Source organism: Herpailurus yagouaroundi, unplaced genomic scaffold, assembly GCF_014898765.1.
Source record: "Herpailurus yagouaroundi ecotype Mexico unplaced genomic scaffold, PumYag 189, whole genome shotgun sequence".
NCBI classification, from domain to species: Eukaryota; Metazoa; Chordata; class Mammalia; order Carnivora; family Felidae; genus Herpailurus; species Herpailurus yagouaroundi.
In genome coordinates, this window is record NW_024412420.1 from 7938414 (window position 1) to 7952478 (window position 14065).

At 38.0% G+C, this 14065-nt stretch overlaps 1 long non-coding RNA gene across 4 annotated transcripts in view; it reads right to left on the minus strand.

Moving 5' to 3' along the window:
• The window catches only part of LOC121044768 (uncharacterized), a 184468-nt gene that overhangs the window by 118337 nt on the left and 52066 nt on the right, over positions 1–14065 (minus strand). For 3 of the 4 annotated variants that reach the window (XR_005797468.1, XR_005797467.1, XR_005797466.1), the window contains exon 5: positions 5957–6042. This is a non-coding gene — a long non-coding RNA (uncharacterized LOC121044768). Of the gene's footprint in view, positions 1–4923; positions 5688–5956; positions 6043–14065 lie in introns of those variants that run through there. The other variant, XR_005797469.1, reaches the window with a different exon arrangement.

The window sequence follows — 14065 nt, forward strand, 5'->3', positions numbered from 1 at the left end:
TTCACTATGGTAGTTGCTTTTACAGTTTCAAAACAATGCAATGATTTCTTTTCCAATTGATTTCATCAACAGGGTTGTAAAGATGAAAGAGACCCAAGGGACTGTCTAATCCCACCCCTTCCATTCTGCGAGGAAATATGCTCACAGAAGCAAACACGACGAGAAGATGGAGTAAACATTGCATACATCCTAATTAGCAGTGCTGACTATCTCACTGCATGACTCCCTTTGCTGAGACCCATGGGGCCTTGTTAACCTCATTCTAGGGGTCCTATATGGCTTGGATACCTACTTAGTTAATCTAGTCAAGCATCAGCCCAAGTTAGATTGAGTCAGTATTGATGCTGGGAGTCCTGGAATCCTCGGTCCTAATTCACTGTGGCTTAGCAATCCTTTGTTGAGTATTTATTATGTCCCACACTCTCTACATAAAGTCCTGAATGTACAACTATAAAAGACATAAAATCCTCATACTCAAGGAAGTCTCATGTAGAGCAGAAGACAAACAATATAGAGTAAAAAAGGCAGTAAATGCTACAATATAGAGACACAATATGAGCAGATGGGGTGAGATTTGGAATTGATTCAGGTAGCAAAAGAACAGGACTTTACTTACTGCAAGTCTCTAGTGCTTAGGATGCCACATGGCACAATTCCAGAAAGAAGAATGTGGAAAGGCACAAAATCACGAGTCAGGAGAGAACAAGTTGGATTCATGATGACTAAAATTGCATGTGCACATAAAACATGGTGAAAAATGAGGCTGGGGGTTGACCCAGGAACCAGATCATTGAGAGTGGAGTGGTCACACCAGGGGGTTTATGTTCCTCCTGGGAGCCAACAGAGAGAATTTAAGTGCAGCAGCAATCACTTTGTTTCCTGTGTGTAGCAGGGAGGAAACGGTGTATGGCGAGATGGAGAGAGGACACTGAGTAAGTCACTGGAGAAAAAGAGAACTCCTGGGCGTTGGCTAAACAGGCCAAGATTTAAAAAAAAAAAAAGAAAAAAAAAGAAAAAAGTGAACACGCTAATAAGGATCCCTTGCCATAACCTGTAGGACATGTCCTTATGTCGTTATGTTGTACTTGATCTATCACTTCTTTCTAATGCCCTTCCCAAATCTGAATCTGAATTAACGTGCTACAAGAGTTTATTTTCTCCCTACTCAGAGTGCCCCTGTCAAGACAATGTTTAAGCCCCAGGAAGAGTGTTCCTGAGAGAGATTGCAGGATGTGATAAGATTCAGAGAGGAAGAGAATATTGCACAGGGCTCAGGGGGAGCTGGAAGTTCTCTGTTTCGGCTGAATTGTGGCCTGTGTGTCTGAACTAGGTAGACAGAGGTACACGGGGGGTGAGACCACAAAAGGCCATCCTGCATTGGGTTAAGGCGTTTGAATAGAATTCGGAAGTGGTATAAATACACTGAAGAGCTAAAACACAAAAATAGCATAATCCAGAAAATGCCAAAAGTCAAAATATAATAACCTCCAGGGAGACATATTAGCTCTACAATGACTCAAGCTCTTATTGAAAGAATACCCATGCGAAATACTTTATATTGAGAAAATGGAAGGCAAATAGATAAATAACTCAGTAATTTTAATCTGCTTTTAGGTCTTTAATACGACTGGTTTATTTGTTTTGTTTTTACTGCCCCCCCCCCCGCCCGCCCCTTAGTCATGTTGAAAGTTGAGGCATTATCCTCTTTCCCACATCCACTTACTGGGAGTGGTCTGGGATAGCTAAGGACAGGAATGTGGATTGTTTGCTAAAATCATCTTAGTATAGACCTGGATATGTCAATGCTCAGAAAAAAAGTAAAATGAAGGGAGACAGTGCCAAGTTGAGACCAAAGTCTCCCAGATAGAAGTGGATGGTTACTAGGGGCTCAGAGAATTGATGGATGGTTTATGATGGTTCAGAGTTAGTTCTAGATGGATAGACAAAGATGGGAGTGAATAGGTGAGGCAATAATGACTAATTCAAAAATGAGAGATATTTGGAACAGTAAGAAATTCTAAAAGGAAATTTTAAAAATACTTACAGGGATCTAACAGGGACATAACTAGAAAACATGTGCAAGGGCCACACTGAAACTGCCTTCTAGCAAATTACAGTTAATCTCTCTCTCTCCCTCTCCCTCTCTCTCTGTCTCTCTCTCTCTCTCTCACACACACACACACCATAGACATCAGAAAACTTTTTGTTGTTACTGTACCCAGTCATGTTGTAAAAATAAAAGTACTCTCCTACTCACTTTTTATGTGCCAAGTTTTATATTACTTATATAATCTAATCCTCCCTCAAATCCTAGAAAATAGGTACAATTACCGCATCCAGTTTAAGATCAGGAGTCTGAATCTCAGTGATGTTAAATAATATACAAGAGTAAATGGTGGGGCGCCTGGGTGGCTCTGTCAGTCAAGTGTCCGACTTAGGTTCAGGTCACGATCTCACAATCTATGAGTTCCAGCCCCACATTGGGCTCTGGGCTGACAGCTCGGAGCCTAGAGCCTGCTTTGGAGTCTGTGTCTCCCTCTCTCTCTGCTCCTCTCTTGCTCACACACTGTCTCTGTCTCTGTCTCTCTCTCTCAAAAATAAATGAACGTTAAAAAAATAAAAATAAAACAAAGGGTAAATGATAAACCTTTTTGGAAAACCTATAATTACCACATGACTCTGCAATTCATTCCTAAGTATACATCCAAGAGAAATGAAACATGTCCATACAAAACTTACAGGAAATGTTCATAGCAGCATTATTTATAAAAGCCAAAATTGGAAATAATCTAAAAGTCTATCAACTGATGAATGGATAAACAAAATATAGTACATCCATAAAATGGAATATGATACAGAAATAAAAAGGAATGAAGTTCTGATACGTGCTACAAGGTGGTAAACCTTGAATCCACTACAGTATGTGAAAGAAGCCTCCACAAAAGACTATGTAGTGCATGACTGCTTTCATGTAGACAGCCATGAATAGAAAAATCTGTAACAACTCAAAGTAGGTCAGTGCTTGCCAGGGGTTGGGACCCAGCTGTGGGAGAAGAGGAGGGAAAGGCTAATGACTGTTAATGGGTTCTTTTCTGGGATGCCATGTTTAAAATTAGGTTGTGGTGATGGTTGTACACAGTTCTGTAAATATACTAAAAACATGGAACTGCACACTTCTAATGGGCTGATTTTATGATGTGTGAAATTTATGTCAATAACTGAAATGGTAAGAACCAGGATTTATATAGAGTCTGACTATAGTACCTGAACTCGTAACTAATGCACTAATTCATCTTCTACATATATATGGGTGTTGTCATCCCTCGGTGGCATCTATGAAGTGCAAAAGACTCAGTTTCCATAGATCCTCTTCCTTCCTAGCTTCACCTAAGTGATAAAGTTCATGCAGTGCAAACTATCAAATGAACCCTCCTCTGCTTTGAAATGACAAGTATTCTGTCTCTTTTCTACAGAAAATTTCTTCACTGAAGTTTCCTGATTTTATTCTCTTCTATCTCTTCTCTGACTTTGCTCCAACTTCCTCTATATCCTTCTCTCTGTTGCTTGTTCTATGGCTGCAAACACTTTCAGATGATCCTTATCAGAGAAGAAAAACAGAACAAGACACCTTCCCGTGTCCTTCTTTCCCTCCTCATCCTGTCACATGACCTCTTGTTTCATGGCTGCTAAACTTATAAGAGATGACTTAGTTCCATTTCTCCAAAATCCACTTAGGTAAAACCTCCTGCCCTCAGAGTGACTTACATCTCTACTGCTTATCTGTTCTTTAAATTCACCTTCTAATTGCCTCCCAATGGCCAAATCCTGCAGACTTTCTAACCCCCAAATCTAGAGGCAAAGCTGAGTCAGAAGGCATCAGTTTTTGGCTTCAGTCAAATTCTTCCACTCTCTGAGTCAAAATTTTCCTTTATTTAGTGCAGTAAAAGGTATTGAAAATATTCTGTTGGAAACACTCATCTACCCTAAGAACACTGTACATACACCTAATATATATTAAATAATCTGAGTTAACACTTCTGGATTTCAAGAAACGAAGAGATAAACTTCATCTAGTGCCTTTGATAGAAAATATATAAGGTGAAGGTAGGAATACTTCTTTGAGGAAAAATAAAACTAGCACTCGTATAGGCTTCATTTATTTCAGTTTTAATGTGGTATATATGAAAAGATCTTTAGGATGCTAAAATGCAATCTATATTAAACCCAGGTTGTAATAATTATTTCCTATTTCATCTTGAAATCAAATTCTGTTGGTTTTGCCACTTTCACTTAGGCGAAGCACATACTATCTGTTATGGATGATATGCATAAATTCAAATATCCTTAGATGGAGAGAAAATTTTAGAGCTCTCACTATATTTTGCTACCAGTGCAAAGGCAAAGCTTTTCAAAACTCACTTACAAAAAATATTGCATGGAGTCATTAGCAAGCGGGAATAATCACTTCTAAAATCCAATGATTCAACAGAGGCTATTGATGATATCCTCAACAAGCACATGTAAACTGTCAATACCAAGTCCAATATCCCCATTCGCATTCTTTATTGGATTACAAATGTCTTGCTGGAGGTTAGAAGGTGAAGACATGTGCCCAGAAGTAATCACAGTAAATATAAGCCTCATTTGTCTTTATGGTTGGTATCAACAGGCTACTGGGGCAATAACTTTTAAAATAATGAAAGAACTTCATGTGCAATTAATTTCTTACATCATTTCCAGTTAAGAGCCAGTAGGAGGAAGAATTTTACCCCCATAATCTTGATCCTCTGGTGTTACTCCTGCAAATACAGAGTGAAAGGGATCTTGAAGATCTAAGTAAAAGTATCAGTTACTTGACTGTAATATTGTAAGATTATCCTGGATTATCCAAGTGGACCTAATATAATCACATGAGTCCTTACAAGATTTTTCTCTGGCTGGTAGCAGAAGACGACGTCAGAGATTTTAAGAACAGGGATTCAACATGCTCTAGTTCGTTTAAAAATGAATTAAAATGACAAGGAACTGAATTCTTCCAACGACCTGATGGTCTATGGAAGCAGAGTCTTCCCCAGAGCTTCTAGATAAGAGGCCAGCTCAGCCAGCATTTTGATTTAGACCTTGTGAAGCTCTGCACAGTGGATCTGACTGAGTCTCCTTGTGCTTAGACATCTCAGCATGAAACTGGGAGATAATAAATGGATGTTATAAGCCACTAAGTTTGTGGTAATTTGTGACAGTGGTGATAGAAGGGTAACAAGAAGCCTTATCAGCAATTTATAATGATGTGATCAGCCTTGATATGTTTGATATTGGATGCATTTGACACTGAAAATGACAGAATATAAGCTTTTTAACTTGCAGTCTGTCCATGAAAACATACATGTACAAACAAGCTTTACAGAAAGAACTGAAAGGCGCCATCACTGGAATAGCTATGTGTTTTATATCCTTGGATACGACAGAAACAGTAATACATCTTTGCTGAATATATATTATGGTGTTGTATGTATGCATAAAAGATAAAGCAAAACTATTTTTGATTGGAGTATACTTTTGAATTTAGTATCACAACAGATAGTCTTTATGTTCCTCTTGGGGATGAATGAATTAAACTTGGTCTTCAATGTGTTGGTTCTGTCCATGTAGCCAGGATAAAGCAGCTGATGTGAAAATAATTCTTCTGCCTACAAGTGACAGGGAGAGAGGCATGTGGGTAGCTCAGGTAGTTAAGCATCCAACTCTTGATTTCGGCTCAGGTTATAATCCTAGGGTCATGAGATTGAGCCCCTCATCCTTGCCCAGCACGGAATTCTCTCTCTCTCTCTCTCTCAAAATAAATAAGCATTAAAAGAAAGTGACAGGGAGAGAATTTGAATACCCTCAATGGTTTCTAAAGGCGATAAGCCTGTTTTCTGTAACTGAGAAGCATAGTCTTTGACATTCTTTTAAATACCTTGTGCAGCAGGTGTATCTTAATGGCAATTTCAGTAATGGTTTGAAGAGCTCCTCACCATAAGTTGGCTGTAGTTTGATTCTGCCCTGTTAGAAAAATTTCAAGAGCCCAGTCAAAGGAAAATATTATCCACAATTTATACATTATGAAAACCAAATTACTTGTCAGACAGACAGAAAGTACACAGCAGTTCTGAAACTATCACATGTGTTGTTCTCTATTAATTATTATAAGTTTCAGGATCAAGTGCATTGACTTAAATGCAGATAATCAATTCTCAGGAACAACTTATTCCTTTTTCCTTGTACCCCAAGCTCATCAATATACGCATTTAAATTTTTACTCATTCATTTAGAAAATGTTCATCTAGTACCTATTGTGGATCAGGAGATTTGCTATATCAAAAGTAAAAATTTGCAGAAGTCCTGGCCCCTGTTCTCAAAAAGTTCACTATGTAGAAGAAAGACATATTCAAATAATAATTGAAACACAGTGTGGTCTAAGTAAGAATTAAAAATAATTGTGTACCAAATAAAAAGAACTTAATATCATGTTGAGTCAGAGAAGAATACCTAGATGAAGAGATATTTGAGAATTTTGGAAGATAAGAAGTAGATATGATGTCACAAACTTGCCTGAAATGTAATAGCGTAATTGGAAATGGAATGAGCATGTTAGTTCTAGTCAGATAATGAAAAGGCTCCCATGTTATATGTAAAACAGATTTTAGACTATCTAGAAAAGAAGATGCATTAAAAGGTATAATCAGGGGCACCTGTGTGCCTCAGTGGATTAAGCGTCTGACTCTTGGTTTCAGTTCAGGTCATGATCTCATGGTTTGTGAGATCGAGCCCTGCATCAGGCTCTGCACTGACAGTACTGAGCCTACTTGGGATTCTCTCTCCCTCTCTCTCTGCCCTCCCCCCACTCAGAATAAATAAATAAACTTTAAAAAAAGGTATAATCATGGGGATATAATGATAAGTGCTTTAGAAATACAACTCTGGCTGTGTTGAAGAGAATGGATTAAGGACAGCTGAATACTTCATTTATAGGATTACATTTATAAGAGATTTCCAGAAAAAGCAAATATACAAAGAGAGAAAGATGATTAATCGTTGCTCAGGACTTACAGTAGGAGTGAGGATTGACTCTAATTCCACAAAAGGGTTCTTTCTGAGGTATGTAAATGTTCTAAACTGAATGGTGGTGATGGTTGCATAACTATACGTTTACAAAAATAGTTGAAGTTTACACCTTTAGTAAGCCTATTTTGTGATGTGTAGAATATCTTAATCAAGATATTTAAAAAGTGGCTGGTACTACTCTATACTTCCTCTTTAACTGGTCATTGGAAATGGGCTATTGAAGCAAGGCTGCTACCTTGGGCAGGGAAGATTTGCAGCTGATGTGAGCCCTGAGTGCACTGACAGCTGAAGTGGTTTTAGGACAGCACTCCAAACAATTGGGGCAAAATGTTTTTCCTTGAAGAAGGATCTGAGTGTTGCATCATAGTGCCACCACAGAGTTCTATAAAATTTCTTAGAGAACACTGAGAAGATAGACTTAACTAAAACAGACATGCTTACCTGTGTTTTGAAGAGTAAAAAGAGATACATTTAGACAACTGACATATAGAGGGCTTTAAAACATACTTTTAATTTGCAGAAATTCAGAGTTAGGTGATTATGAAGGAAAGTGGCATAATTAAATTGATACTTTAAGAGAGCCATTTATGGGCACCTGGGTGCCTCAGTTGGCTAGGCTTCTGACTCTTGATTTTGGCTCAGGTCATGATCTCAAGGTTCATGAGATCAAGACCTGCATCAGGCTCTTTACAGACAGCATGGAGCCTGCTTGGGATTCTCTCTCCCTCTCTCTCTGCCCCTCCCCTGCTCGTTCTTTCTCTCTCTCAAAATAAATAAACATTTTATTAAAAGCTATTTAAATGTACAGTTCAGAAGGATTAGAAGGGAGAGAACTTTGACAATTTAATTTTGTAGGTATCTATAAATAATTTTTTAAACATGAAGGATGTAGGGAGGAGCCAAGATGGTGGAACAGCATGGAAGTTTTTTATGTGTCTCACATCCACGAATTACAGTCAGACCAACACTAAACCATCCTACACACCTAGAAAACTGATTGGAGGACTAACACAACAATCTGCACAAACCGAACCACAGAATTAAGCAGGTACGCAGCGCAGAGAGGGGAACTTGGGAAGTGAGAAGCCGCAGGAAGGGAGGTGCTTTTGCGGGTGGAGAGAGGACAGAGACAGGGGTGGAGAATACGGGAAAAGCACCCCTCCCCAATAGGAGCTGGAGAGAAAGTGGAAAATTGGAAGCAGCCACAGGGACTAAACTGAAAAGGGAGAAAGGAGAAAGGAGAAAGGAGAAAGGAGAAAGGAGAAAGGAGAAAGGAGAGGGTTTAAATTTCATTAAGACTGTAAACAAGGGGAGCACAAAGTCTGCAACTCTGCAGCTCAATACCTGGCAGTGTTCTGGTGGGAAAGGTGAATCCCCAGGAACAGAGTGGGGTCCAGGAGGTTCTCAGGCCACACAGGGAAAAGCGGCTCCACTGCAGGAAGGACATTTGGTAGAGACTGTTGAAGTCACCTGGTCCCAGCAGACCACGGAAGGTGGCCACATTCGCTGGTGCTGGGGCAAGGCTGTTAAGGGTGAAGCCTGGTTCCAGATATGTGTTGTGATTTTCCATAATCCCTGAAAAGCTGCTGCTATACTATCGTGAACTTATTCTGGGGCGTTCCTGGGTGCAGCCAGTATTCAGCCATTGCTCGGTGACACCCTTCCGCAGAGGTGGAAGGGGTCAAAGCTGTAGTCCTTCAGAGGTAAGGGGCCGGGGAAAATAGCCGCATCTGACACAAAACTTGGGAGAGAGGTACTGCCTGGGGCCTGGTCACAGAAAGTGAAAAAGTGGGGAGTGGACGAGAGCTAAAGACAGAGGACGACAGGTGCGCAATTGCTGATCCGGGAGAACAGTGGGTAGCTGGGTGGCACCATTTTCACCACTCCCTTGCATGTACATACACAACTAGAAGCACCTCAACAATCCACCCAAGTAGGCTAGCAATGCCACCTAGTGGAGAGCAGAGCTGTTACACTGAGACACGCCCAACTGGGCCAACTTTGTTCTTCAAGAACACAAGTCTCACCGCCAGCTTAGTTTATGGACTATAAAGTGCTACACAGACTGACCTCTAGGGGAAAACTAAGTAATTTCAGTCCTACTTCAATCTGCTGGCAGGTTCATCTATTCAATTTTCTTTCTTTTTTTTTTTTCTTTTTCTCTTTTACACTTCTTTTCTTTTTCTTGAATACAGAGAAAAATTCATTTTTTAAAAAAATATTTTCTTTAATTTTTATCACTATATTTTTTACTTTTGTGTAAAATTTTTCAAATTCTATTTTACTTCCATCATTTTATTTTAGTCTACTTCAGTGTATTCACCTTTTCAAATTTTCAATTTCCTTCTTTTTCTTTCTTTTTCTTTTTTTCACTTTTTCATTTCTTTTTTTTGAATGCAGAAAGAGAAAAACTTCATTTTTACTTTCAATTTCTATTAAAATATTTTTATTTAATTTTTTACTATATTTTTGCTTTTAGGGAATTTTTTCAAATTCTATTTTACTTCCATCATTTTATTTTAGTCTACCACCATGTATTCACTTTTTCAAATTTTCAAACGATTTCCTTTTTTTCTTTTTTTTAATCTTTTACCTTTTTAAAAAACCTTTATTCTCTTTTTTGTTTCTTTTCTTTTTTCTTAAATACATAAAAAGAAAAAAATCATATTTATTTTTAAATTTTATTTAAATATTTTTATTTTTTTCTACTATATTCTTTACTTTTGTGTACATTTTTTCAAATTCTATTTTACCCCCATCAGGGTACTTTAGTCTACTTCAGTGTATTCATTTTTTCAAATTCTCAATTTCCTCCCCCCCCTTTTTTTCCCTCTAATCTGTCAAACCACTTTCAACACCCAGACCAAAACACACCTAGGATCTAGCATTATTTATTCGATTTCTGTGTGTGTGTGTGTGTGTGTGTGTAATTTTTAATTTTAATTTTTTAACTCTAATTTTTTTAATTTCATTATTTCTACCTCATTAATTCTTTTATTCCCTTCAAAATGACAAAACGAAGGAATTCACCCCAAAAGAAAGAGCACGAAGAAAAGACAGCCAGGGATTTAACCAACACAGATACAAGCAAGATGTCTGAACCAGAACTTAGAATCACGATAATAATACTAGCTGGAGTCAAAAATAGATTAGAATCCCTTTCTGCAGAGATAAAAGAAGTAAAAATAGCCAGAATTAAATAAAAAATGCTATAACTGAGCTGCAATCGTGGATGGATGCAGCAGCATCAAGGATGGATGAGGCAGAACAGAATCAGCAATATAGAGAACAAACTTATAGATAATAATGAAGCAGAAAAAAAGAGGGAGATTAAGGCAACAGAGCACTATTTAAGAATTAGAGAAATCAGTGACTCATTAAAAAGGAACAACATCAGAATCATAGGGGTCCCAGAAGAGGAAGAGAGAGAAATAGGGGTAGAAGGGTTATGTGAGCAAATCGTAGTGGAAAACTTTCCTAACCTGGGGAAAGACACAGATATCAAAATCCAGGAAGCACAGAGCATCCCCATTAGATTCAACAAAAACTGACCATCGACAAGGCATATCAGAGTCAAATTCACAAAATACTCAGGCAAGGAGAGAATCATGAAGGCAGCAAGGGAAAAAAAAGTCCCTGACCTACGAGGGAAGATAGATCAGGTTTGCAGCAGACTTATCCACAGAAACTTGGCATGCCAGAAAGGAGTGGCAGGATATATTCAGTGTGCTGAATCAGAAAATTATGCAGCCAAGAATTCTTTATCCAGCAAGGCTGTCATTCAAAATAGAAGGAGAGATAAAAGTGTTTCCCAGACAAAAAAAATTAAAGGAGTTTGTGACCACTAAACCAACCCTGCAAGAAATTTTAAGGGGGACTCTCTGAGGAGGGAAAGGATGAAAAAAAAAAAATATATATATATATATAAATGAATACCAAAAGCAACAAAGATTAGAAAGGACCAACTCTACAAGCATCATAATGGCAATAAATTCATAACTTTCAGTACTCACTCTAAACATCAATGGACTCAATGCTCCAATCTAAAGACTTAGGGTAACAGAATGGATAAGAAAACAAGATCCATCTATATGCTGTTTACAAGAGACCCACTTTAGACCTAAAAACACCTTCAGATTGAAAATAAGGGGATGGAGAACCATCTATCATGCTAATGGTCAACAAAAGAAAGCCGGAGTAGCCATACTTATATCATGCAATCTAGACTTTAAAATACTGTATCAAGAGATGCAGAAAGGCATTATATCATAATCAAGGGATCTATCCACCAAGAAGACCTAACAATTATAAACATTTATGTGCCAAATGTGGAGCACCCAAATATATACATCAATTAATCACAAACATAAAGAAACTCATCGATAGTAATACCATAATAGTAGGAGACATCAACACCCCACTCACAACAATGGACAGATCATCTACTCAAAAAATCAGCCAGGAAACAATGGTTTTGAATGATACACTGGACCAGATGGACTTAACAGATATATTCAAAACATTCCATCCTAAAGGAGCAGAACATACATTCTTCTCCAGTGCACATGGAACATTCTCCAGAATAGACCATACACTGGGACACAAATCAGCCCCAAGTAAGCACAAAAAGACTGAGATCATACCATGCATATTTGTAGACCACAATGCTATGAAATTCATAATCAACCACAAAAGAAAATTTGGAAAGGTAACAAATACTTGGAGACTGAAGAACATCCTACTAAAGAATGAATGGTATCTCCCCTGCCGGGTAAGCCAAGCAGTTAAAGAGGAAACTAAAAAGTACATGGAAGTCAATGAAAATGATAACACCACAACCCAAAACCTCTGGGATGCAGCAAAGGTGGTCATAAGAGGAAAGTATATAGCAATCCAGGCCTTCCTAAACAAGGAAGAAAGATCTCAGATACACAACCTAACCTTATGCCTTAAGGAGCTGGAAAAAAAACAGCAAATAAAACCCAAAACCAGCAGAAGACAGGAAGTAATAAAGATTAGAGCAGAAATTAATGCTATTGAAACAAACAAACAAAAAAACCCCAGTAGAACAGATTAATGAAACCAGAAGCTTGTTCTTTGAAAGACTGAACAAAATTGATAAACCACTAGCCAGTTTGATCAAAAAGAAAAAGAAAAGGACCCAAATAAATAAAAGCAAGAATACAAGAGAAGAGATCACAACCAACACAACAGAAATAAAAACAATAATAAGAGAATATTATGAGCAATTATATGCCAATAAAATGGGTAATCTGGAAGAAATGGACACATTCTTAGAAACATACACACTACCAAAACTGAAACAGGAAGAAATAGAAAATTTGAACAGACCCATAACCAGTAAGGAAATTCAATTAGTAATCAAAAATCTGCCAAAAAACAAGAGTCCAGGGCCAGATGGCTTTCCAGGGGAATTCTACCAAACACTTAAGGAAGAGGTAACACCTATTCTCTTGAAACTGTTCCAAAAAATAGAAATGGAAGGAAAACCTCCAAACTCTTTCTATGAAGCCAGCATTACCTTGATTGCAAAACCAGACAGAGACCCCACTAAAAAGGAGAACTATAGACCAATTTCCTTGATGAACATGGATGCAAAAATCCTCAACAAGATATTAGCCAACCGGATCCAACAATACATTAAAAAATTATTCACCACAACCAAGTGGGATTTATACCTGGGATGCAGGGCTGGTTCAATATCTGCAAAACAATTAACATGATTCATCACATCAATAATGAAAGGACAAGAACCATATGATCCTCTCAATAGACGCAGAGAAAGCATTTGACAAAATACAGTATCCTTTCTTGACAAAAGACCTCAAGAAAGTAGGGATAGAAGGAGCATACCTCGAGATCATAAAAGCCATATATGAACAACCAAACACTAATATCATCCTCAATGGGGAAAAACTGACAGCTTTCCCCCTAAGGTCAGGAACAAGACAAGGATGTCCACTCTCACCACTGGTATTCAACATAGCATTGGAAGTCTTAGCCTCTGCAATCAGACAACACAAAGAAATAAAACACATCCAAATCGGCCAGGAGGAGGTCAAACTTTCACTCTTCGCAGATGACATGATACTCTATATGGAAAACCCAAAAGATTCCACAAAAAAACTACTACAATTGATTCATGAATTCAGCAAAGTTGCAGGATATAAAACCAACCCACAGAAATTGGTTGCATTCCTATACACCAACAATGAAGCGACAGAAAGAGAAATCAAGGAATTGATCCCATTTACAGTTGCATCAAAATCCATAAAATACCTAGGAATAAATCTAACCAAAAAGGTGAAAAATCTACACACTGAAAACTATAGAAAGCTGATGAGAGAAATTGAAGAAGTCACAAAGAAATGGAAAAAGATTCCATGATCCTGGATAGGAAGAACAAATATTGTGAAAATGCCGATACTACCCAAAGCAATCTACATATTCCATGCAATCCCTATCAAAGTAGCACCAGCATTCTTCACAGAGCTAGAACAAATAATCCTAAAATGTGTATGGAACCAGAAAAGACCCCGAACAGCCAAAGCAATCTTGAAAAAGAAAACCAAAGCAGGAGGCATCACAATCCCAGACTTCAAGCTATCCTACAAAGCTGTAATCATCAAGACAGTATGGTACTGGCACAAGAACAGACATTCAGATCAATGGAACAGAATAGAGAACCCAGAAATGGACTCACAAACATATGGCCAACTAATCTTTGACAAAGCAGGAAAGAATATAAAATGGAATGAAGACAGTCTCTTCAGCAAGTGGTGCTGGGAAAACTGGACAGCGACATGCAGAAGAATGAACCTGGACCACTTTCTTACACCATACACAAAAATAAACTCAAAATGGATGAAAGACCTCAGTGTAAGACAGGACGCCATCAAAATCCTCAAGGAGAAAGCAGGCAAAAACCTCTTTGATCTTG